Source organism: Prorops nasuta, unplaced genomic scaffold (assembly GCF_024137725.1).
Source record: "Prorops nasuta isolate Cenicafe-Biocafe unplaced genomic scaffold, Cenicafe_Pnas_1.2 PNAS00007, whole genome shotgun sequence".
Classification (NCBI taxonomy): domain Eukaryota; kingdom Metazoa; phylum Arthropoda; class Insecta; order Hymenoptera; family Bethylidae; genus Prorops; species Prorops nasuta.
This window is the reverse complement of record NW_027116804.1, coordinates 7,992,991-8,016,607: the sequence shown is the minus strand read 5'-3', so window position 1 is coordinate 8,016,607 and position 23,617 is coordinate 7,992,991. Positions and strand designations below refer to the sequence as shown.

At 33.5% G+C, this 23,617-nt stretch overlaps 1 long non-coding RNA gene across 1 annotated transcript; it reads left to right on the top strand.

Moving 5' to 3' along the window:
- Positions 1-22,562: 22,562 nt before the first annotated feature.
- Positions 22,563-23,187, top strand: LOC136775188 (uncharacterized). Its single transcript, XR_010822912.1, has 3 exons — positions 22,563-22,665; positions 22,804-22,950; positions 23,057-23,187. It is a non-coding gene; the product is annotated as an uncharacterized lncRNA (long non-coding RNA).
- Positions 23,188-23,617: the final 430 nt, after the last annotated feature.

Below are 23,617 nucleotides of genomic sequence, written 5' to 3'. Positions count from 1 at the left end.
TTTAAAAAATTAAATAATTCTTTTAATTTTTCTACAGAATTTAAAGAAAATTTCCACACTTCTCAGTTTTTGAAACAGCAGCGCTTAACTAATAAAATAATATATATTAATATTGAAAAAATATCACAGTCAACACATTGAATTTATTGATATTTGTAATGCATTCTGCATAAATGAACTTCATAATTAATGCCCCGGCTACTTATTTAATGTTTTCAGTTTCACTATAATAAAAGTTTGATTAAATTTTTCATAATCAATAAACATATTTTCAACATATAAAAATAATTAAGTAAAATGTATGTTTTAATTAATTTACATTTTCTGTATATCAACATTTGACTTTTACCACCATCTGACCTTGCCAGACTTCACTAGTTTCATCAACTACTTGAGTTGATATTGGGGCAAGACTGGACAAGCAATTCGCAAAGCTTTGAATAAGCTACAATCAAGCATATATTCAAAGCTGACAATGTCGTTTTGCATACCACGTTTCTTTTTAGCACCAATTACTATCACATTTATGCTGCTAATTCTTGACAAAGGTGACATAGGAGATACATTGGCGAGTCGTCCTTATAACATTTCCTGTGCCAGAGTCCTCAAATGTTCGTTTCGCTAATTTCTATACACTGTTGAAACTTGTCGGATTTCTGGTGCTGCAAAATGGAGTGGAAACCATTAATTTTTGGACTGAGTTTCAATTGAGAATAAACGTGCATTTTTTCATCCATATATACCAATGACCAGTATTCTGCCTTTGGCCTAGAATACTAGCATAGGTAACAGAGGAAAACAATCAACAGTTATTAACTCAATTTTACAGAATTTCATCCAATGAGTCTCATCCTTAAATTATGGCTGAGCAATGGATGACGTTTTTCTGAATATTGGCTTATTCTTACTTTGCCAATCTTTCAATGCTTGCATCTTTGCTTGTTTCTAATACCAGAATGCAGGAGTGAAAAGCCCAATTGTTGATTCAACTCCAATAGTCAGTATGTGTGCGAACCTTCCTCCTTGGATTTTTAATTCAATTGTACCAAATGTATTTAAGTCAAAGCACAAGTATTACTATTTGCTATAATACACTTGCACAGTGACTGTAAAATACTAAATGATAACATCTGAGTAAACCTAAAATCAAATTCATCATTTAAAAATCTCAATTCTTCAAAGAAAATAATATTTTAAAGAAACATGAATCATTCCATTTGTTAATCAACATTTGACTTTTTACCAACATCTGACTTTGTGAAACTTCAGTAACTCCATCAGCTGCTTGGGGTGATACAGGGGCATAACTGGACAAGCAATTCGCAAAGCTTTAAATAAACTACAATCAAAGCATATAATTAAAGGTGACATTGTCGTTTTGCATACCACATTTCTTTTTAGCACCAATTACTGTCACATTTATGCTGCTAATTCTTGACAAAGGTATAACCTATCGGACAGTTGAAACCCACATCAGTTTAAAGAGAAGAAACAACTAAAACTGTATTTTGTTAATGATTTCAATACCTGGAAGTTTAGCATATGGTTTTCAAATACTTTAACAATTTCTTGCAATTAATATACTCTTGATAATCACCGATGCACATAAATGTTGAAAGTATACTTCTCCTTGGCACAGTGTTGAAAATATATAAATATTAATCTTACTTCATCCAGTCAACTCTATTCACCCCCAGTATGATAACCTATCGGACAGTTGAAATCCACATCAATTTAAAGAAAAGAAACAGTTAAATATGTATTTTGTTAATGATTTCAATACTTGGAAGTTTAGCATATGGTTTTCAAATACCTTAACAATTTCTTGCAATTTATATATACTCTGGATAATCACCGATGCACATAAATGTTGACAGTATACTTCTTCTTGGCAGTGTTAAAAATATATAAATATTAATCTTACTTCATCCAGTCAGCTCTATCCTCAGCAACTCAATCCACGTAGTTTCATCCTCAGCAATCAAGAGACACGGTGTATATTATATTTTAATCTTTCACTCCACACAGCTCGACCCTTAGCAGTCAGATAATAAACACATCACTATTTAATCTGCAATAAAATCACACAAAGTACCAGAAAATATATTACATATAATATTATAAAATTCATTGTTATGCTTATCTAATTTGTTAATTCCTTTATGTAAAAAATTCGTTTAATGAGTATAACCTCATCGGATTCAAATAGGAACAGTCTAATATTGTTTTTTCATTTATTTATAACGAAATTTGGCTCAAATTATTTTAAGGTTAATACTGTCAAACTTGCAGCTTAACCTGATTTACCGTAATAAACAAAGTAAATATATATCGCTGAAATACATACACAGACACACTGTTTACGATTGTGTGCAACTATATTTACGTTTACGTCTACTGACGTCACTAAACCTACGTTAAGCAGCCAACTTCAGCCCGAGACATACACTCTGGCTGGAGAAGAAGAAGAAAAAGATTATGAAGGAGAAGAATCTCAATTTTCGATATATATATAGCTAACTCAGTATGAGATCTCTGGATTGCATTAACCGTTTTTAATGTTCATGGTCTTAAATGAAAGCTTGTTCCAAACTAATTTAAGGAAAGCTTTACTTAAATCATGACAGTGGATCATTTACGGAAAAAATTCGATTTGAAAATTGAGGCGGCCAAACCTACTGTATAATAAGTTAACGGTAGTGCTCGGCGGTATAGACATGTCATTATCTACTTTTATATGTACTTGCCGTCGAGACACTACCGTGTCTCTTGATACCACAGAGAATATCATTGAAGCCTCAGTTTCTTAGAAATTCTGCTGTCAATTTCCTACTTTTATCTACCGTATGCCTGTAATATGAAAAATAATAAATTGGTAGTATTTTCAAAATTATAAGCATCTAGATGTTTTGGTCATAATATTTGTAAACTATTAGCCTCATATTCTAAAGAATTTCAGTCCAAACTGAGTTAGAAGTGCTTTATTTGTTAGGATTTGGCATTAAATTTAGTCCTTTTTTCATATTGTTTTGACCTCTAGGTCTCAACATCACCATTGAGTTCTGATATATATTCTGCCAAACCAAGATCATTTTTATCTTCCTCTGAACATTCTGTATCAGGAAATACCAAAGAGGATATCATTGCAGGCTCAGTTTCTTAGAAATTCTGCTGTCAATTTCCTACTTTTGTCTACCGTATGTCTGTAATATGAAAAAACTAAAGTTGATAGTATTTTCATCATTATAAGCTTCTAGATGTTTTGGTCATAATATTTGTAAACTATTAGCCTCATATTTTAAAGAATTTCAGTCCAAACTGAGTTGCAAGCCCTTCTTTCCTCAAGATTTGACTTTAAATTTACTACTTTTTTCATATTTTTATGAACTCTAGGTTTCAACATCACCAGTGAGTTCTGGCGTATCCTCTGCCAAACCAAGATTATTTTTATCTTCCTCAGGACATTCTGTATTAGGAAATACCACAGAGAATATCATTGAACCCTCAGTTTCTAAGAAATTCTGCTGTCAATTTCCTACTTTTATCTACTGTATGCCTATAATATGAAAAATGATAAATAGGTAGTATTTTCATAATTATAAGCTTCCAGATGTTCTGGTCATAATATTTGTAAACTATCAGCCTCATATTCTAAAGAATTTCAGTCCAAACTGATTGCAAGTCCTTCTTTTCTCAAAATTTTACTTTAAATTTACTACTTTTTTCATATTATTATATACTCCAGGTCTCAACATCACCAAAGAGTTCTGACATATCCTCTGCCAAACTAAGATCATTTTTATCTTCCTCTGGACATTCTGTATCAGGAAATACCACAGATAAGATGATTGAAGCCTCTAGTTCATAGATATTCTGCTGCCAATTTCCTATTTTCATCCACTGTATGCCTGCAATTTAAAAATTTACAATCTTACACGACAAATTGATCAGTTTGTAAACTGATATATATCTTAAGATTGTTCAAATGAAGTAATATTTTTATTTAATCTAATTAATTATTACAAAGCATTCAATATTTGTTCTTGACATATATATTATATCTTTGTTTCTTTTGTAAAATGTACTATCATATAATTAGCTCAAATCCAAGTACTGGTCAACTTGTATTCTACGTAAATAATATTTTTTTGGAATTTCACATCATCCAAATAAGCATTTTTTTTACCTTAATTTAATCTGAAACCTATTAAACAGTTGATATCCTCATCAGTTTAAAGAAAAGAAATAGCTAAATATGTATTTTGTTAATGATTTCAGTACCTGGAAGTTTAGCATATGATTTTCAAATACCTTAACAATTTCTTACAATCTTGGCAATCACCGATGCACATAAATATTGAAAGTTTACTTCTCCTTGGCACAGTGTTGAAAATTAATCTTACTTCATCCCGTCAGCTGTATCCTCAGCAATGATACAATAAACACATCACAATAATTTAATCTGAAATAAAATTCCACAAAGTACCACCAAATATATTAAATTTAATATTATAAAATTCATTGTTATGATTATCTAATTTGTTGATTCCTTTATGTAAAAAATTCGTTTAATGAGTATAACCTCATCGGATTCAAATAGGAACAGTCTAATATTGTTTTTTCATTTATTTATTCTTGCAATCCTGGTAATCACCGATGCACATAAATATTTAAAGTATACTTCTCCTTGGCACAGTGTTGAAAATTAATCTTACTTCATCCCGTCAGCTGTATCCTCAGCAATGATACAATAAACACATCACAATAATTTAATCTGAAATAAAATTCCGCAAAGTACCACAAAATATATTACATTTAATATTATAAAATTCATTGTTATGCTTATTTAATTTGTTGATTCCTTTATGTAAAAAATTCGTTTAATGAGTATAACCTCATCGGATTCAAATAGGAACAGTCTAATATTGTTTTTTCATTTATTTATAACGAAATTTAGTTCAAATTATTTTAAGGTTAATACTGTCAAACTTGCAGCTTCAACCTGATTTACCGTAATAAACAAAGTAAATATATATCGCTGAGATACACACACAAACACACTGTTTACGATTGTGTGCAACTATATTCACGTTTACGTCTACTGACGTCACTAAACCTACGTTAAGCAGCCAACTTCAGCCCGAGACATACACTCTGGCTGGAGAAGAAGAAGAAGAAGAAGAAGAAGATTATGAAGGAGAAGAATCTCAATTTTCGATATATATATAGCTAACTCAGTATAAGATCTCTGGATTGCATGAACCGTTTTTAATGTTCATGGTCTTAAATGAAAGCTTGTTCCAAACTAATTTAAGGAAAGCTTTACTTAAATCATTACAGTGGATCATTTACGGAAAAAATTCGATTTGAAAATTGAGGCGGCCAAACCTACTGTATAATAAGTTAACGGTAGTGCTCGGCGTTATTAGCATGTCATTATCTACTTTTATATGTACTTGCCGTCGAGACACTACCGTGTCTCTTGATATTACATGAAAAAATATTGATATTTCCATTTCCACTGAAATGTATGTGTGAAACGTAAAATGCTTATACTCGAAAATATGTAAACTCCTACTTTATATGAGTTATAATTACGTAGCACATAAAAATGTAAAATTACGACTTCCACATATCAATTTCTCTCTCTCTCTCCTTTATACATAAAACAACTATGCTCAATGCTCAGCAAGATAGCTGGATATACTGCTGTCTAGAAAGCCTTTCCATACATATTCATTTAAATATGATACGTGAATAAACCTTTCCTCAAATTGATTTTGAAAACAAAAGAATTGTCAACTTTCCTTATAGATAAAGTTTGTTGTATGTTATATTTCTGCATATTGGATTTGCATTATGTTCATTTTCTAAATATTTGTTATTCTATAGAAAGTCCCATTAACAATATATATGAAATAAATATTGTATAACGTACTTTTAGAATGTACTTCTTTTTATGCTTCAATTAATAACAATTATACTTTTAATGAAAAGAAAATTTATTTAATCTCTAGTATAGTATCTTTTATAATAAATTTAGTCCACTATTATAATATTATTAAAGGCTATTGATTCAATAAATATAAATATCAAGCAGAGTAGTAAAATCAGTTAGATATGTGTTCAAATAATTGATTCTTTGCTATCTTTAAGAGGAATATTGCTATGTACAGATATTTTGAAAATTTATAACAGGTCCATTCGAATTTTCGACCTACACATGATATTCCTGCAACCAGTAGTGATTGGTGTTTCATGATAAGAGCGTATAGTCGGACTAACAAAATGTGAAAGTACTCGTCATACGAGTAAAAGATCGCGTCAATCAGTAAAATACGTACCTTCATTGAAAAGATCTCGATTTTTTCAATTTTAATTTAAGTATTTTACGAATTGTAAACAAAAATCGATAAGCATGAAATATTCAGTTTTTTTTTGTTGCAACTATCCTTATGCCAGACAAACAGAACTTGCTTAAGCCTCGATCTCTGTTTGATGATAGATTGGTTTTGTTTAAAACAAGGTCATTTTGCATCTTTGACGTATAGTGGAGATGGGGTTTAGGTCCTATGGAATCTTTTGTACATTCCGTCGAACTGAGTAAGAAGGTTCCTATGGGCCCAACGGATATCTCTTACGGATTTTCTAATAAATCCATGTGAAGAATCTGCTTTTACGTACTTCTTACTATGGACGAAAAATGATAAAATTTTTGAAGATTTGCAAATTTTGCTGGAATCGACCCAGTATAGTCGTACAACGCATTGATCTAGCTCCTTGTTTTTCATTGCTCTATACGATTATGTCATCAGAATTGTGGTAAATGGTGAAAACTTGAAATTCGTCTTCCCAGCTAATAATGAGTATAATATTCAATTTTAATGTGTAATTATTGTATTTGTAATGTTTGTATGAGTTATATAGTGTATCACTATTATTTGCCTATTACAGTTACAAATGTTTCGATCCATATTATTTTTTTACAAATTTTTTATTATATTAGTCCTATTTAGCATTCTTATATGTTTACCGTTCTTATTTTCTTGTCTGTTTTTTAGTGAAAATATTTTTAATGATGAGTTATGGCTATCCTTCTTTAATTTCGAAAGTAATAAAAAGCATTCTTGGAAACTGGATCAAATTAAAATCAGAGCTTAATGTATATATTTGCTATTTAAATTCATTATTTTAACTTATTAAAAATTTTATTACTCGATGAAATTATTAAGTAAACAAATACGTTACTTCGTTTATTTATCTTAAATGAACCATAAGCGATAAATTATCAAACATTTGAACATTGCAAAATAATTAACCGTAGAGTAGAGTTAACATAATATTAGATATTTTACTTATAATAGGTGCAGACAGCGTTGCCAACTCCGCCATTTTGTTTATACTACGCTGTACAGTGATGTCAGTGATGCTAGAATCAAGCTTTTAACAACGAAAATAAAGTTAGCCACTATCCTGCTGCTGGCTAGTGGCTAACTTTATTTTCGTTGTTAAAAGCTTGATTCTAGCATCACTGACATCACTGTACAGCGTAGTATAAACAAAATGGCGGAGTTGGCAACGCTGGGTGCAGAGTACCTTATAGATATAATATAGAAAATTCAATGTCCTTTCCAATAAATCATTTAATTAGATAAACAATAATCTGTCATAATTTTAATCATTAGATAACATTACATAACCAGCTACCACCAATTAAATGATATAGGCATTCTTCATTAATTAATACAGATAACCTACACATACAATAATAAATTTAGCATGTTTGAATGATATTATTACTGAATTTGTGAATGTGACCTACAATCTTATTGCATGTGAAACTTAAATAAGAATATGAATGATGCAAACATTTTTCTAAAAATAAAAAGTGGTTTATTATAACAGAAAATTTATTATATATTAAGTAATACATGCACAAAAAGTGTTGCATTGCAAGAAAAAACCCTAAATAACAAATGGGTAAAATTATTTATATTTGGACAAAAAAAATTTATGAATCAAACATTACACGTAACTAAGATGTATAAATTAACGGGATCCCTCACGCGTGCTTTACCGACAGTACAAGTTAATAAACAATTCGTTTAATGAAAGTAAAATGCGAAGCAAATTGCAAAAACGGGCTTCTTTATGACAAGGTGCCAATTCTAACGAGTCAATCGAGCTTAAAAAAACTCAAATCGGATGAAGAATAACGCTGTACCACTGTCCCGCGTTCTTGAAGTGGAAATAACCAAAAGTATATAACCTCTCTTCAAGAACGCGGCACAATGGTACAGCGTTATTTTTCAACTAATTTGAGTGTTTTTAAGTTCGTTTGACTCATTAGGACTGGCACATTGTCCAACAAACGCCCGATTGTTCAATTTGCTTCGCATTTGAATTTTATTAAACTAATTGATTATTGACTTGTACTGTCGGTAAAGCACGCGTGAGGGATCCCGTTAACCAGGGTGACAATCTTCATTGTGTTTGGATTACCCAGCGTTAGTGGCGCCACCGCTGTAATTCATGATGTTTTTTGGAACTAAACTGTGTACGTGTGCCTTCATATGTATTGCGAAAGTGAAATCGCTTCTCGTGACGTCATTCTTAGATTTTACGCACACACGCTCACACGCACATATTAAGTTGATCCACGACCGACCAAAACTTACCGACGGCCTCAGGGCGGTATTCATAGTCGTTACTTAAGTATTGGTAGCTAGGGGGTTCCTGTGACACGGTGGTGAGGGGAGTGCGGGTGTGCGGGGGGAAGTGTCTTAAGAGAGCTGGGGTATATTGGGAGATGAGGGGGAGTGCGGGTGTGCGGGGGGGAAGTGTCTTCTTAAGAGCTAGGGTTTATTGGGCGATGAGGAGGGTGCGGGTGTGCGGAGGAAATGCTTTGGCTATGGGGAGTGAGAGAGAGAGAGAGAGATCCCTCTCACCCTCTCTTTCTCTCTTAGAGTCTCTCACCCCCTCTCCCATCAGCCTAGGGCCCGGATGGTTAATTATCCTACAGGTCCACTAGTTCTCTAAGGCTTACCTCCTCTCCCATGTCACTAGGGTCCGGATGGTTAGTTATCCTACGGGTCCACTAGTTCCCTAAGGGTTACCCCTCTCCCATCACCCTAGGGCCCGGATGGTTAGTTATCCTGACAGTTACCCAGAGAACTTTTTTTTGTATTTTAGTTGGTGGAGGAAAAAGTTTCTTTTTTCTCCACTAGGTGGCGATCACGAAAATTACTGGGGCAGCTACACCGCTAGGGGTCATAAGCATCTTACGGACTGCCATTTTTGTTTTCTTAGTCCTGCCCTCGGAGGGTCTTTTCTCCCTCCACATACTTATCCTAGACCCTCCCACTATTTTCCTACTATGGACCCGCCATTTAACTTGATTTCACATTTAACCATTTTTCTTCCCTCTCAACCTACCTCTACACCAATGAATGGTCTTTTTCCCTCCACATACCCATTCTATTCCCTCCTACTATTTTCCTCCTTGGATCCTTCTTTTAATTTCAAATTATACCTTTCTTGAACCTTGGGTACAGATTCCTTTTTTCTTATACAAGCTGTCGATAAATATAAAGTGAAAAAATATGCAGTATCAAGTGATTATTAATTTAGCGTATAGACAGAATTCTACAGTAATTCATATAATTAAAAGAATAATAGATGAAATTATGCAAAATTTATCACGAGTGGTAAATGAAGAAACAATCGAGACGCATGGAATGGAGTATGAAAATAGTAAGTTATTATGAATGAGATTGCATCATACATTTTTCTAAAATCTGATGATTTTTTTACAGTAACACGCTGTATACAACTGTTGATGAGAGGTATCAGAATGATTGAGATAGAGGCAGGGATAATTCCGCAGGAAGAGGAGGAGGAGCAGGAGGAGGAGGAGGATGAGGAGGAGACAACGATGGAGGTAGCAAGGGCAGAAGAATAGCTTGATATTTTAAAATATTATATGTTAAAACTCTTTTTAGTTATATATATATATATATATATTGAATAAAAGTAATATATGTTAAATCTTTTGAATATTGAATAAAAATTACTGTAAGCATATTATAAGTGAATAGATTATTCATTACATCTTCCTGTAAGCATGCTCTACATGTCACATAGTTAACAGACATTATTTTTCCTTTTGCGAAACAATAGGGAGTAAAATTCTAGGGACCACCCAATGTTCCTCCTATGAGCTTTCCCAGGGCTCTCTAAAACTGACCCGATACCTTCTGCCCATATTTTACCCTCTCAACCAGTCTCTAGCTATTTTTTCGTGGCTTTTCCTCCCTCAAGCAGACCAGACAAATCATTCAGCCTCTAGCTATTTTTTTCTCAAGACTTTTCTCACAAGCAGAGCAGACAAATGATCCCACGTGCTAAACAGAGTCACAGTGTGACGTAAGATTGTCGAAAAGCCATTGATGCGCTCGTAAATTTTAAGCTGCACTCAGGATATGTCCTTAAGATGCTAGTATTCCCAACCCAAGTAATAATGAACGTATATTTCACGACTCGTTTCTAAATAATGAAAAGTTTATATTTAAACTGTCATTACTTTATTTGAGGAACGTGACTATCTGCACCATCTAGTACGTGTTATGACACGTTTGAATTAAATATATTTGTTTTAGATGACGGTTATTTGATCTGAAGAACGTGTATCTCACGACTTGCTTTTAAACAATGAAAAGTTTATATTCTAGACTGATGTCACTTTATATAAGGAACGTGTATATAATTAAATAGATTTATTTATTTTAATTAACAACTACTTGATCTAAAGAATACATGTATCAACAGGTTTAAAATAATGAATTCTCTTTGAAATCTACAATCATGAGTGAGTAACCCATCAAAAATGTCGTTCGCCTGCAACAGTCTCTCCACTCTCAATTTCCAATAAGCGTGTATATCTTATCCCTTCCTACGATATTATTCAAAGCCACCCAAGTTTCCTTTGCCTGCAACACTTCCCCTACTCTCAATTTCCAAGTGTGTATATCTTATTCCCTCCTAGGATATATTTCAAAGTCACCCACACTAGCAATTAGGAAATTTCATTCAGTCTCGATTAGAAGCGTGAAGCAGTCGAAAGTTCAAGTCTGTAACGCTGCAGTCATAATATTTTATTGTGGTGTAATAGCAGTATTGAATCTTCAAGCAGTGCAAAGTACCAGTTTCACGTTGCAGACAGAATATTTTTTTATTGTCACGTAATTGTCGTAGACAATCTTTAGAAGGTAAGAATTATTTTTTCTTTTTTACGTTATTCTCTATTCTTAATATTATTTTATTATTATAGAAATGGATTTAACTAAGATTAATGAACTCGCAACTGTAGAACCAAAAACTTTTATAAAACTGAATACTTTGGAGATTGGGGGGTCATACCGAATAACTGATTTATCGAAAATTAAAACCAAATATGGAGAGAGAATAATAGCAAAGCTGCTTACGAAGAAATGGTTCTTCTTGCCTGCGAGGATGATGGCATTACTGGAAAAACCAGAACAATTCAAGAATTTTCAAGATGCAGCTTCAAATCAAATATTAACATTCACGTATCATGGTGGAAATTACAATAATATGATATTTGCAATTGTTAGTCAAATTTCAAAAGATTAATTTAGAAAACATTTGTAACGAATAATTTAAACACAAATAAATGATTATTATAACTTATTTATTATTTTTTTTCCTTCATTATAATGATAAGCTTAACTATAGTCTATTAGCGATTAACATACATTTCTAACTATTAGCGATTAACTTACATTTCTAACTATTAACGATTAACTTACATTTCTAACAATACTTGTAAGCGGGTTATATTCAACAATTTTATCATGTATAATTAAACAATACGCAGTAGTATTACTTGCAATATTTTTAGAACAATCGATCTCTATTTTAACGTCAACTGTGCCAGATTTAATAGATTCGTTTTGATGCGAACAATCAATGACAAAGAGAGGGCCATATTCTAAGAAATTGTTGTAATCAAGCATTGGTTTCGACGGTTTTTCTCCAGCATAATAGGATTGGATAAATTTAACATACATATCATATAGTACAGAAAATCGTGATTTTTCAGTATCAGTATCAAGTCGATCATACGGATAAAATTCAGAATTAAGATAGACTTTAATATCACGAACAAAACTATCATCGAAGTCAAGCACCTTCATATGCTGCGTATTCTTCTTGTTTGTTCTAAATGCTAGAATAACGTATCGAGGCTTCTCCAATTGTGTTGCAGCTTTTACAGCCCACGTATGCCTCTGTGTTTCTGGTAGAAGCGGGTATTCGTAGAGTTCCCAGGATCGAAAAGCCATGGTGAGGCTTTTGTTTTGGTCGATAATACGTAGAAATTGAAGTTTTGTGTATTCATTCAATGATATATGAGGAATTCTCCATTGCACTTTTTGAACATCAATTTTGGAGTCGGTGATTTTCGTTGAAGAATATATCGAATTCGTATCATTACGCGCTCGAATGAGAACGAGCTCATGACGTGCATTTATAATGACTCTTCTATAGTCTTCACAAAAACCCAACAGCATTTTCAGTGGTACGCAAAAATTAAAATATTTCGTAGGCTTATAATCTGATAGAAACCATCCTGAATGGTGTAGACTCGTACTCTCCTCCCCAGTCAGAGAAATGAGATTCTTCATGGAACTAGTAATACCCACATTCTTACTGCGGTCAATCTCAATACCATTCAATTCATAGCGAATTACATCGAACAAGAATGCCATGGAATTGCAGTCAAGTCCCACTGTATCTTGAACTGTTGCACCCTGAGCACGAGTGTCCTCGATTAATTTTCCCTCTATGTATAGGTAACTCTCACATGGTAGAAGAATTAAATCTTGCTGTTGAATTGGAATTCGAATTTCGTCACTATTTCCCAATGATGCATTTGCATACGGATTGTAAGCATGTATTTCCATTTTAGTAATGCGATTGTCGTACACAGGTTGTGCGGTTACGTCCAACAGGTCCATTTTTATTTCTGACCTTGAAACCCAGTGATTGAAGAAAGGTTATATTTTTTCTTGTTAGCGGTCTTCTAACGTAATCCCCACCCAATGTATCTGCTCCTGCAGCAACTGTTGGACTGATGATAGGCTTATCTGGTATCGGTGATTTATAAGTATTCTTGTAAATTAGCATTTTCTAATGTGTAATCGAATTGTAATTTCTTCCCCACCGAAATTTACTAGACGGTTTTCCTGATCGAGAATGCGCAAAGTAAGACGGTCAATTACTTTCACAATGACTGGCAAGTAAATAACGTTTTTCGGTGTTTCCGAGATTTTATAGCCTGGTGGCACGCTTGGAAAAAATTCATGTATAACATGTTGAGGTTTGCCGTTTGTATATGCATAAGCAGTAATATTACATTCAATTCGTAAAATATTGACCCTTATAATGTTTACGGGCTGATCTGATTCGGCTAGAGTGTTCGGCTGAATAATTCGATCTGACGAAAAACCCAATAAAGAGCCTATATTATTAGGTTTTGTAAAATCGATCAGATATTTACACTTTATTTCACTTTTCAACGTATTATTATTAGCACGTAGAATAATGACATCTTCATTATCCGCCTCATGCATCAATGTACGCAAAAGATCATTTATAGCACTCAATTCATAACAACCTGTAGGTATAGTCAGATCTTCAGTATCGTAGTAAAACTTATTGTTCGACTCATCAACATTAGCGATTGAATTGAAGCTCTGAAAGTCTACGAGACCAAGTTCATATTGCTCCTCCCGAAGATTGATCGGTGGGAAAAAATCTGCCTCTAATATGGACTCGCGTTCAGACAGCGTAACCGTTAAAGACATTGTTCACGTAGAAACTTGACACACAACTGACCGCATATGCTTGTATCATACGATTGATATTGATCGTGGTTGTAGTAGATTATAGCAGAAAAACCAAAATAATCTAAAAGTTCAATTGGAGGTTTCAAATTTCCGAAGGAGTCGAAATACTTTACGTAATTATTACGTTTAACGTAGGCAACCCAATGTGTATCAGAACCTTTATCTTCATCAAGATTCACGATTGCACACTTATTGCATAGTACGGTTTGTGGTAGAGATGTGCGCATAAAAACTCCTCAAAAATGTGGTATATCCTGACATGCATGTAATAATTGAATATTACTAGTAGCTCCAGATTTCGGGAGGTTGCTTATTTTTTTTTTTGCGAGGTTTTTTTCCTCCTTTTCAAACCCTCCCCCCTTCGTCCGTAAGGGGTTAGGTATAAACCATGTCCACGCCTGCCTTCTATTACACGATTGTGACGCTGTATCTCTTCCAATTGTCTCTTGGATGCTTTCGCATCGTTTACAGCTTTTGTTATACCTGCTGCGCCCCCAGCTAATGCGCCCACTGCACTCAACAGTGGGAGCAGAGGTAATAAACGCCCCCGTTTTTTTTGTTGAGTAAATTGCTTTTTCCTCAATAAACCTCCTCGTTTCTTCGGTACACGAATTTTTCTTTTCTTCATGCTTCTTCCATGCACTTGTAGGCCTAAGCCAAGTATTCGTTTTACATTCATGGATGCCCAGACTGCTGCTGCAGCTGCTCGTTCACGTAAAGATGAGTCACTAGCAGTAATACGTTTTCGTGTACGCTGTGCAAGAACTTTATCAGCCTGGTGACGTGGTGGCAGATCCTTATATATTGAATATGCGATATCGTGTTCACGACAGGCTTCGTCTAGAGGATTTATACCAGGATCACCACGTGCTAACCGTTCTCGAAGTCGAGTACCTGGTCCGCAATAATTGTAGCCAGGTATGTGTACTTCGAACGGTAATTTATTCAGTATTTTATTGAAAAAAGTTCCACAACCGTAGCTTACCATGTGGAACTTTCTTTCTGTTTCTCACACAGAGTTTGCTGACTAGCCCAGCAATCTTTTATTGAAGGGAGCGGTCCATCAATGTGATCTGTATTAGGTAGATTATGATGTTTAAAACACCAGCGATATTGTTGTACTTCAGGATCTGCACGAATATGTTCAGGCAATTTATTCCAAACCTCTTGAATACTACGCGGAAAGTACTTTAAAAGTAAAATTTTCGGTATGTATTCAAACTGCTCAGCGGTTAATACCTCCAAACTTGACACATCTAACACTAATAACGGCATGATGAGAACTGATCAAACAATTCATTTCATTCCTATAAATATGTTGTATGACCACAGAGTTTTCAGTCATGGACTTCGTAAAGCAGCCGCTCGGTATTCGTGTTTCTAATATAGATTACCGAACAACCGATAAATGCATGAGACGTCACGGACCTCTACTCCCATCAACCATACGCTGTATAGTTTGTGGCCCTTCAAATTGTGGAAAAACAAATGTATTGCTGAGCCTTATAGAAAGCCCTCAGGGTGTGAGATTTGAAAACCTATACGTTTATTCAAAATCGTTGCAGCAACCAAAATATCGATACTTGGAGCGACTATTATCGGACAATGAAGAAATTAGTTATTTCCAATTTTCTAATAATAGTGAGGTTATAAAAGTAGCTGAAGCACTACCAAACTCAATTTTCATATTTGATGATGTTGCAACCGATAAGCAAGACAATATAAGAGACTACTTCTCCATGGGTAGACATTCTAAGATTGATTGCTTTTATCTTTGTCAGACTTATGCAAGGATACCAAAACATCTAATACGTGATAATGCAAATTTTTTAATTATTTTTAAACAAGATGGAACTAACCTAAAACATATATATAACGAACATGTAAATACAGATATGGCGTTTGAAAAATTTTATGAATTGTGTTCAAATTGTTGGAAGCGTGATTATGGATTTTTAGTAATTGATAAAGACAGTGCAATGCAAAATGGACGATATCGAAAGGGTTTCAATAAATATGCTGTGATTAAAGAGTGATGTTAATGGTCAAAAATGTTAGTTTAACCTTGAACGTTGAACAAGTCTATATATTGAATAGAGAATAGCTTTACAAAATGAAGGAGAAAAAGCTTCTAAAGAAGATTGCTGAGGCAAGTGAAGTAATTCGTCAAAAATATCGCGCACTCAAATCAGACAGAGTAATGATGGAAGACAGTTTAAATGAAACTTTTAAACCAATAGTTGAACCATTAAAGAAGCTCACCGAAAATAATCAAGCAATTTTCGTTGCACCGAAACATGAGATGAAAATGGAACCTATAAAGAGATCTCTCTCACACGAGGAATCTTTCATAATTCCGATGAAACGAAGAAAGTCTTATCTCACATCGACTCCAGAGCGGAAAGATTTCATACGCAGCTCCAGAATTAACGTTCAAGGTCATTCATCGGATGATGAGCAGGAATATCCACAGTCGCACGAAACACAGTACCTTTCTCTGGAAGATGATGAAGAGGAGGAGGAGGAGGAGGGGGAGGGGGAGGAGGAGGAGGAGAAGGTGAAGAAGAATAATGAATATGGCACGCAAGATTTAGCGAAATAAATAGAATTACCTGTGCATACTTCCATCGAGGATGTAAAAGATGCTAATCGAAGTACGATAAAGTCTGGTTCAATTGCATCCAAATATATAGAATTGTTGACGAATAATGCTAAGGATCAAATTGACAGTAATTTTGGAGTTAAGTTACATAAAGTGACGAATAAAATGTGGCTTGCAAATGTGCTTTTAATGTTGATGATTACAGTAATTTTATTATTATCGATAAGGAGTATTATCCTGGCACGAAAGGTCTATTTGAATTGATCTTCATGAAAGAACCTGAAGACTATACTAAAGATGATTTAGACACATATAAAAGTATTCTTTCTCAAACTAATGTGCACAGAGCAGATAACATTAGTACAGGAAAGCTTCGTGGGAATAAGGGACATAAATGGAAGAAAATAATTAGTGAATTATTTCCACCGAAGACAAAACTTGTACAAGGCAAGGGATATATGCGTGTTAATAATAATCCCGTGAGCTATGTACATTGGAACGATCCAAACGAACTGGTCGAGCGATTAAAACTATTAATTGCATCATCTGCTGCAGGTCATACGAATCACCATAATGAGATACAGTCAATAATTGAGGAGCTCCATGAAGAAGGTATCATCTTATAAAAGAGATTGCAGTTTCAAGATTTTCTCAGTTCAACGTACTACTTCACTATGACGATAAATAAATTTGGAGCTGGTTTCAATACTGGTAAAGTGAGAAATTATTTTCACAAAATTGATGATGATACGTTAAAGTTTGATAAATATAAGAATGTATTTAATGCCAAGAAGAAAATAATTTCAAACTTGGGATCTGATGTTACTGATGAGTAATTTGACACCATTGCGTGATAGCTTTACAAAAGAAATAAATGAATATAGTGTGAAGCTGAATGAAGATGCATTAAAATGTGAAATTCTTGAGGAAAAAATGACAAATCTGTTGAAAACACGTATCGACGAAATTGATGAAAGAATCGAAAAATTGAATGATAAAATCGATCATAATAGTTACAAATTGGCAGGATCTAAATAAGAGAAGAAAGCGTTATTCTATATAAAAGAGATTGCAGTTTCAAGATTTTCTCAGTTCCACGTACTACTTCACTATGACAATAAATAAATTTGGAGCTGGTTTCAATACCGGTAAAGTGAGAAATTATTTCCACAAAATTGATAATGATACGTTAAAGTTTGATAAACAAAAGAATGCATTTAATGCCAAGAAGAAAATAATTTCAAACTTAGAATGTGATGTTACGGATGAGACAAGTGCGGTGAATATGGCTGCTCTGTTACGTAATTCGATGACTGTACGTGATAGCTTAATGAGAGAATTGTTTGAATACAGTGAGAAGCTAACTCACTATTACCTAAAATGTAACATTCTTGAGGAAAAATTTACAACTCTAATGAAAAAAATCGATGAAATTGATGAAATTGGTATAAGAATCGATAAATTGATTGATAAAGTCGATCATAATGATTATAAATTGGATCGAAAAGACAAGGAATTACGAAATTATATGATTGTTGGATTGAAAATTGTTGTAGAATATTTCTCTAATCAGCTGGCAAAAAAAGATTTTGCAAATGAGAAGAATAGAGAAGACGATATAAATTAAGCCTTGAAGAAACTTATACTACCGCCAGTGCTTGATGACCTGCTGTAAACATAACACGTAGTGGAATAATTATGAGTAGTGAGGAGAAGAAGCAATTGGTAGAAGAGTTGCATGTGCCTGCCAGACGGAACTTTTTACGTAGACGGGTAATAATACGAGGCTTCGATAACCTCTGGCAAGCAGACCTGGTAGACATGAGAAACTATTCAGACGCAGGCTACCACTACATTCTCACAGTTATTGATGCATTGTCGAAATATGGCTGGGCAATAGCCCTGAAAACCAAGTCAGGCAAGGAAGTGACGGCTGCATTGCTGAAAATCCTGAAGAGTGGGAGATGTCCGAAAAATTTACAGACCGACGATGGCAAGGAATTTTATAATAGTGATTTCCAATCGCTTATGAAAAAGCATGGAATAAATCATTACTCAACATACAGTGTTTTGAAAGCAACCATAGTCGAGCGTTGGAATCGAACGTTGAAGACAGAAATGTGGAAAGGATTTACGTTGAATGGAAATTACAAGTTGAGAGCTATGCTACAACAACTGGTTGACAAATACAATTCAAGAAAACATCGTACTATAGGAATGCGTCCAGCCGATGTGAAACCTGAACATGCTAATAAGCTCTTAGCAACAGTATTCAGTAATATAAAGATCGTTGGTCGTGCCAAGTTCAAAGTCGGTGATTTTGTACGAATCAGTAAATATAAGAATGTATTTGCAAAAGGCTACACACCAAATTGGACAACTGAAATATTTGAAATTATAAAAGTGCAGAAAACAAATCCTGTTACATATTTACTAAGGGATTCTAGTGGTACAGATATATATGGTGGATTCTACGAATATGAACTTTTAAAAACTGCTAATCCTAATGTATATCTAGTTGAGAAGGTATTACGTAAGAAGGGGGACAAAGTCTTTGTAAAGTGGTTAGGATTCAATAATACACATAATTCATGGATAAATAAAAACAATATTTTGTAACATACAATTTATTAATAAAGAAGCAATTATTTAATCTTCATTTAAATCTACTTCACTTAATTCTATTTCATTTATCCTATAATGACCCCATGGTAGATTTGATACAGTACCTTGTACAATATAGCGCTTATCATCATGTGGACTGAGAGAAATTTTTTGCTGTACAATTGAATAAACATTATGCAATTTTGAACGAATTAAATTTTGATTATGGATATGAACAGTAAAATTTTGTAAGCAGTCTCTATAATCTTCAAACGTTATTCTTCTAGCGATAACGCAACTCTTAACGCCCTTAGCTTTTTTAAAAATTTTATCTTGTATTTTAAATGTATACATTTTCGATCTCAGCCCAATAAACTCAGTCATAATTCTCCCGTTATTCTCATCTTTCATCAAACCAGGCACTTTTTTATTTACTAGAGGTAAATTATACTCGTTATTAGGCGAATAATCACTAGTATCGAATCTTGAAAGATTTTCTCTCATGATCGTGTAAATGTCATCGCATTCGATACTGTATATCAAACTATCTGTATCGGTATACAATGCTCTACATTTACTACCAAACGTTGGAAGCATATATTCATAATGGAATTCGTATAAACATGTTTTTGAAATATCTAGAATACTCATACCTACATATATAGGTTTATCAAATTTCGCCGTTAATTTTTTTAATTCTATCGCAACCAAATTTTCGTTGAATAGGGCGCTACTGTGAAAATTTGGTTGGGATATCAATGCTTCTGCTCCATATCTTCCTTCCCATTTACTAACTAGCCTCACATCAACTCTATTTCTTACATTTTCCATCGTCTTACCGAACACTGCATTGTTCATTAGTTTGAAAAGATTTTTCTCAAACTCATTTTTAGATGCAGCTCGCAAACGTGTGTTTAAGTCTATATATTTGTTTAGCCATGCAGATTGCTGGAATCTTAATCCGCGATGGATACGTTTCAGTACCATTCCATGACGAATACATTGTTGTAAAGCCCGATAATGTATAACATAACGCTCCTTATTTTCGACAGTTGCAAGTAGCTTTTTCTGTCGTGCTCCGGGCGGAGCCTCACGTACCGGACAAAATGGCAAGTCAGAGTGATTATCATGAAGTACGCTTGGATACTCCAAGTCTACCTCTAAAATAAAACCCTCAGATGAATCTATAGGTATGCTAGAGATATCAAAGTTGTTAGTATCTTCAATCCAGCGAAATCCATGAGTAGGTAGAGCTTTACACATTGCCCATCCGTATAGATTATTTACATCATAGTACATTAAATATTTGCTTGGTTTTGTTGAGTCATAATCATTCATATACCGATTGTTTGCTTTTTCATAGCGGTGAGAGCACTGACTCAAACCACCACGTATTCCGCGTTCTACGAAAAGCAACATTTCAACATCAGTGAAAAGTTCCAATTTTATTCTAGTATATTTAAGCATTGCATCCCAAGTGAAGCCTGGGAGTGTAAAATAATGTGCAGGATCCAAATTATAATTTTCCATGCAGCTATCGCGACAATTTTCAAAAACGTCTGTCAGTAATAATACGTCAGTTTTTAAATAGAGATCGCTGTACTCCCCAAGTGTTTGTATTTGAAAATTGATCCATACCTCCTTAGCATGATTATATGCCTCTTCACTAATATCACTGTCAGTTAATTTGTTATAGAATAACTTGTGAGGCGGTAAAGCATTTTCTTCCAGACGATTCAGATTATCTACGTAATCATAAGGAAAAATACCTTTTCTTGTTAGTAGATTAAATTGTTCCGTATTTAAATTCGAAAATTCTGACTCTAAGTTTTTCAATTGAGATCTCTCCAAGTATGAGCTCAATTTGTCTAAACTTGATGCAAGAAATTTAAATGAATCAATAAATCTGAGCTGAATATTATATTTCCGTATGTATTTTGTAAATGAAATATACTTTTCCTTATGTACAGGTAGCAGGTATACTGAACCCTCATACATGTTAGCGATCGCATTGAAGATGAAATGTGCATCGTAATTAGATAAATTATGAAAAATTACTGGAATAACGTGCGAATCTTTATAGTTTAAATTACAATTGTTGTGAGAGGGTCCTCTATATTTACCTGTTAAATGATCATGATCGCGAACACGTATTTGATTTGGAAGAAATGGCTTTTTACATATATGACAGTCGGGATCATTGTTATGACGAAAATTTTCGCTAATACTTAGCGTTCTCATAGGCACTACAGTCTTTAGTTTTTCGCTCGCTATGCTAGCAATTTTATCGAGTTATCGCACAAACCATTCTATACACTCGAGTCCACGATATGATTTATAGGTTGAGAGCGATGAATCACGAACGCTTTTAAAATAATATCCTACACTAAAGGGTAAATGTTTTTGATAAATACTACTATTACCGCTCATTTCATTCACTTTCTCTAATAAACATTCAATATCTGCATATACGACGAATGGGGTCCTCTCATTGTTCTTGTCATTTTTAAAGGACACCCAACGGTCCTCTTCAGGTAGCAGTATACGGACGTTTATATTGAGCTGACTGCAATCACGTTTATGAGATTGAAGTTTATCCTCATTGAAGAAATAGTGTAAACATCTAAGAGAAAAATCATATTAGTATATAAACATTAAATAAAATTATATTAAAATATAAACAGTATAACATACCGATTACAAATAAGATGAGATTGTTTTTTTCGAGTCAGTTGTTTCTTTAGCAAGCGAGAAAGATTCGTGATACATAAAAAATGTGCTGCACCTTGATGTTCGAGAAGAAGAAGATTCGCATGTCTCGATTTCTCACATTTTGTGAGTTGAAGAGGTGCAATAATTTTATTCTCCTGCCCTTCCTGCTCATCCACCATGGTGAAAACATTAATCGACACATCATTATCTTCTTCAAATTTAGGTATCTGCCTTAATGTGGTTGGAAATGTTATACTTCTGACGTTGAAAACAGATTTAAAATGGGGGTATGAAGATTGTCGTTGTGGGTTTTTAGTTGAAATAGTCGGTAGTGGCACTTTTCTCCGAAAATTCCCTAGGCCTAAATTACCATTGCGCATGGCCTTCTATAAGTTTATACTATATGAATGACTTTCAAGTTTACTGTTGCTTAAATTTGAACACAGCTACTCGTACTACTCGTTTGACTTTTAAGTTGAGTTTGTGTATGTATGTTTGAGAAAGGTTAAACTGAAATAAATAAATAAACTTTTTCAGATACGTATATGAGATATTTTATAATATTAATATTATGAGTACTAATATATTAAAGCTATATATTTCTTTGTGAAAATTTGTCTTTATATTACAGGAAACTCTAAGTAGCTGTAGAATGTGATGATTGCACGAGATATTATTCTGGAGAATGCACTAGAGATTAACAATCTTTCAACGATTGGTCATTCTCATATTGTTGTAAGATTTGATTTACATTTGTTAGCTAACTTTAATTCATGTTGTACGTAGCCTGTCTGCTACTGTGTCTTATCTAAATTACAGGTAACTTTATATCTATTGATAAAACTATATTAAGTGAATACATATTGCGCTTATTATCAACGTTGGAATAAGTTGCCTTTGGCTATTTTGTTACATTATATAAATTAGTTATTCATTTCCTGCACTATGACTTTTTAGGCTTTTTTGGACTAGCAAAAAGCTTATTGGACAATATAATGTTTAAATCTTGATGCTGCCTCTGTTATAATCGTTTATTATTTGTAAGGCATATGTTGAACACATTCTTTCCACCTTATGCGAATTACACAATGCAGAAACTTTACAGTATGGTTACGACACTTTTATATGTATAGATGTATTTTGTATCATGAGAAAATATCAATAGGTTTTTTAATAATAATTGAATTGTATTTTAAAATATATTTTGCAGGTAAATCGTGGAAAAGCTGATTCTGCTACATTTTAAAAAATTAACAGCAAATGTGGCAATGTCCAACATGATGATACTCTCACAGTAGAGTGGATTAGTTTGGAGCAGGAGTTTGTACTTATATATATGCCTATAGATAAGATATATTTCATTAATACTTTGTTAGAGAACTTTCTGAGAAGGTAAATATGATATGATAAGCTTTCTGTTATTGATTCATAATTTAATTATTAATTTTCGTTGATGTTTCAACCATTAATGCAATAATAATTCAATATTATTACACGTATCATTGCATATTTAACTGAATTAGTTTGATTGTTAGATATAGCGCAGTTTTGTTTGTTTGTGACATTTAGACAATTTAGATAATCAATATAATTTTATGGAAGAGAGGTCATTTTTTTTTAAACATATGTGCATGAATTTATTAAATGGTACTTGATAGCATTAAAAGATAATACAATTGACATTTGTTGTTATAATAGTTTATGACCCTTAGTAATAGATATGATGAATTTAAGCTTTTTTTTTAATTTGATTTTCCTGTCTAAATATGTT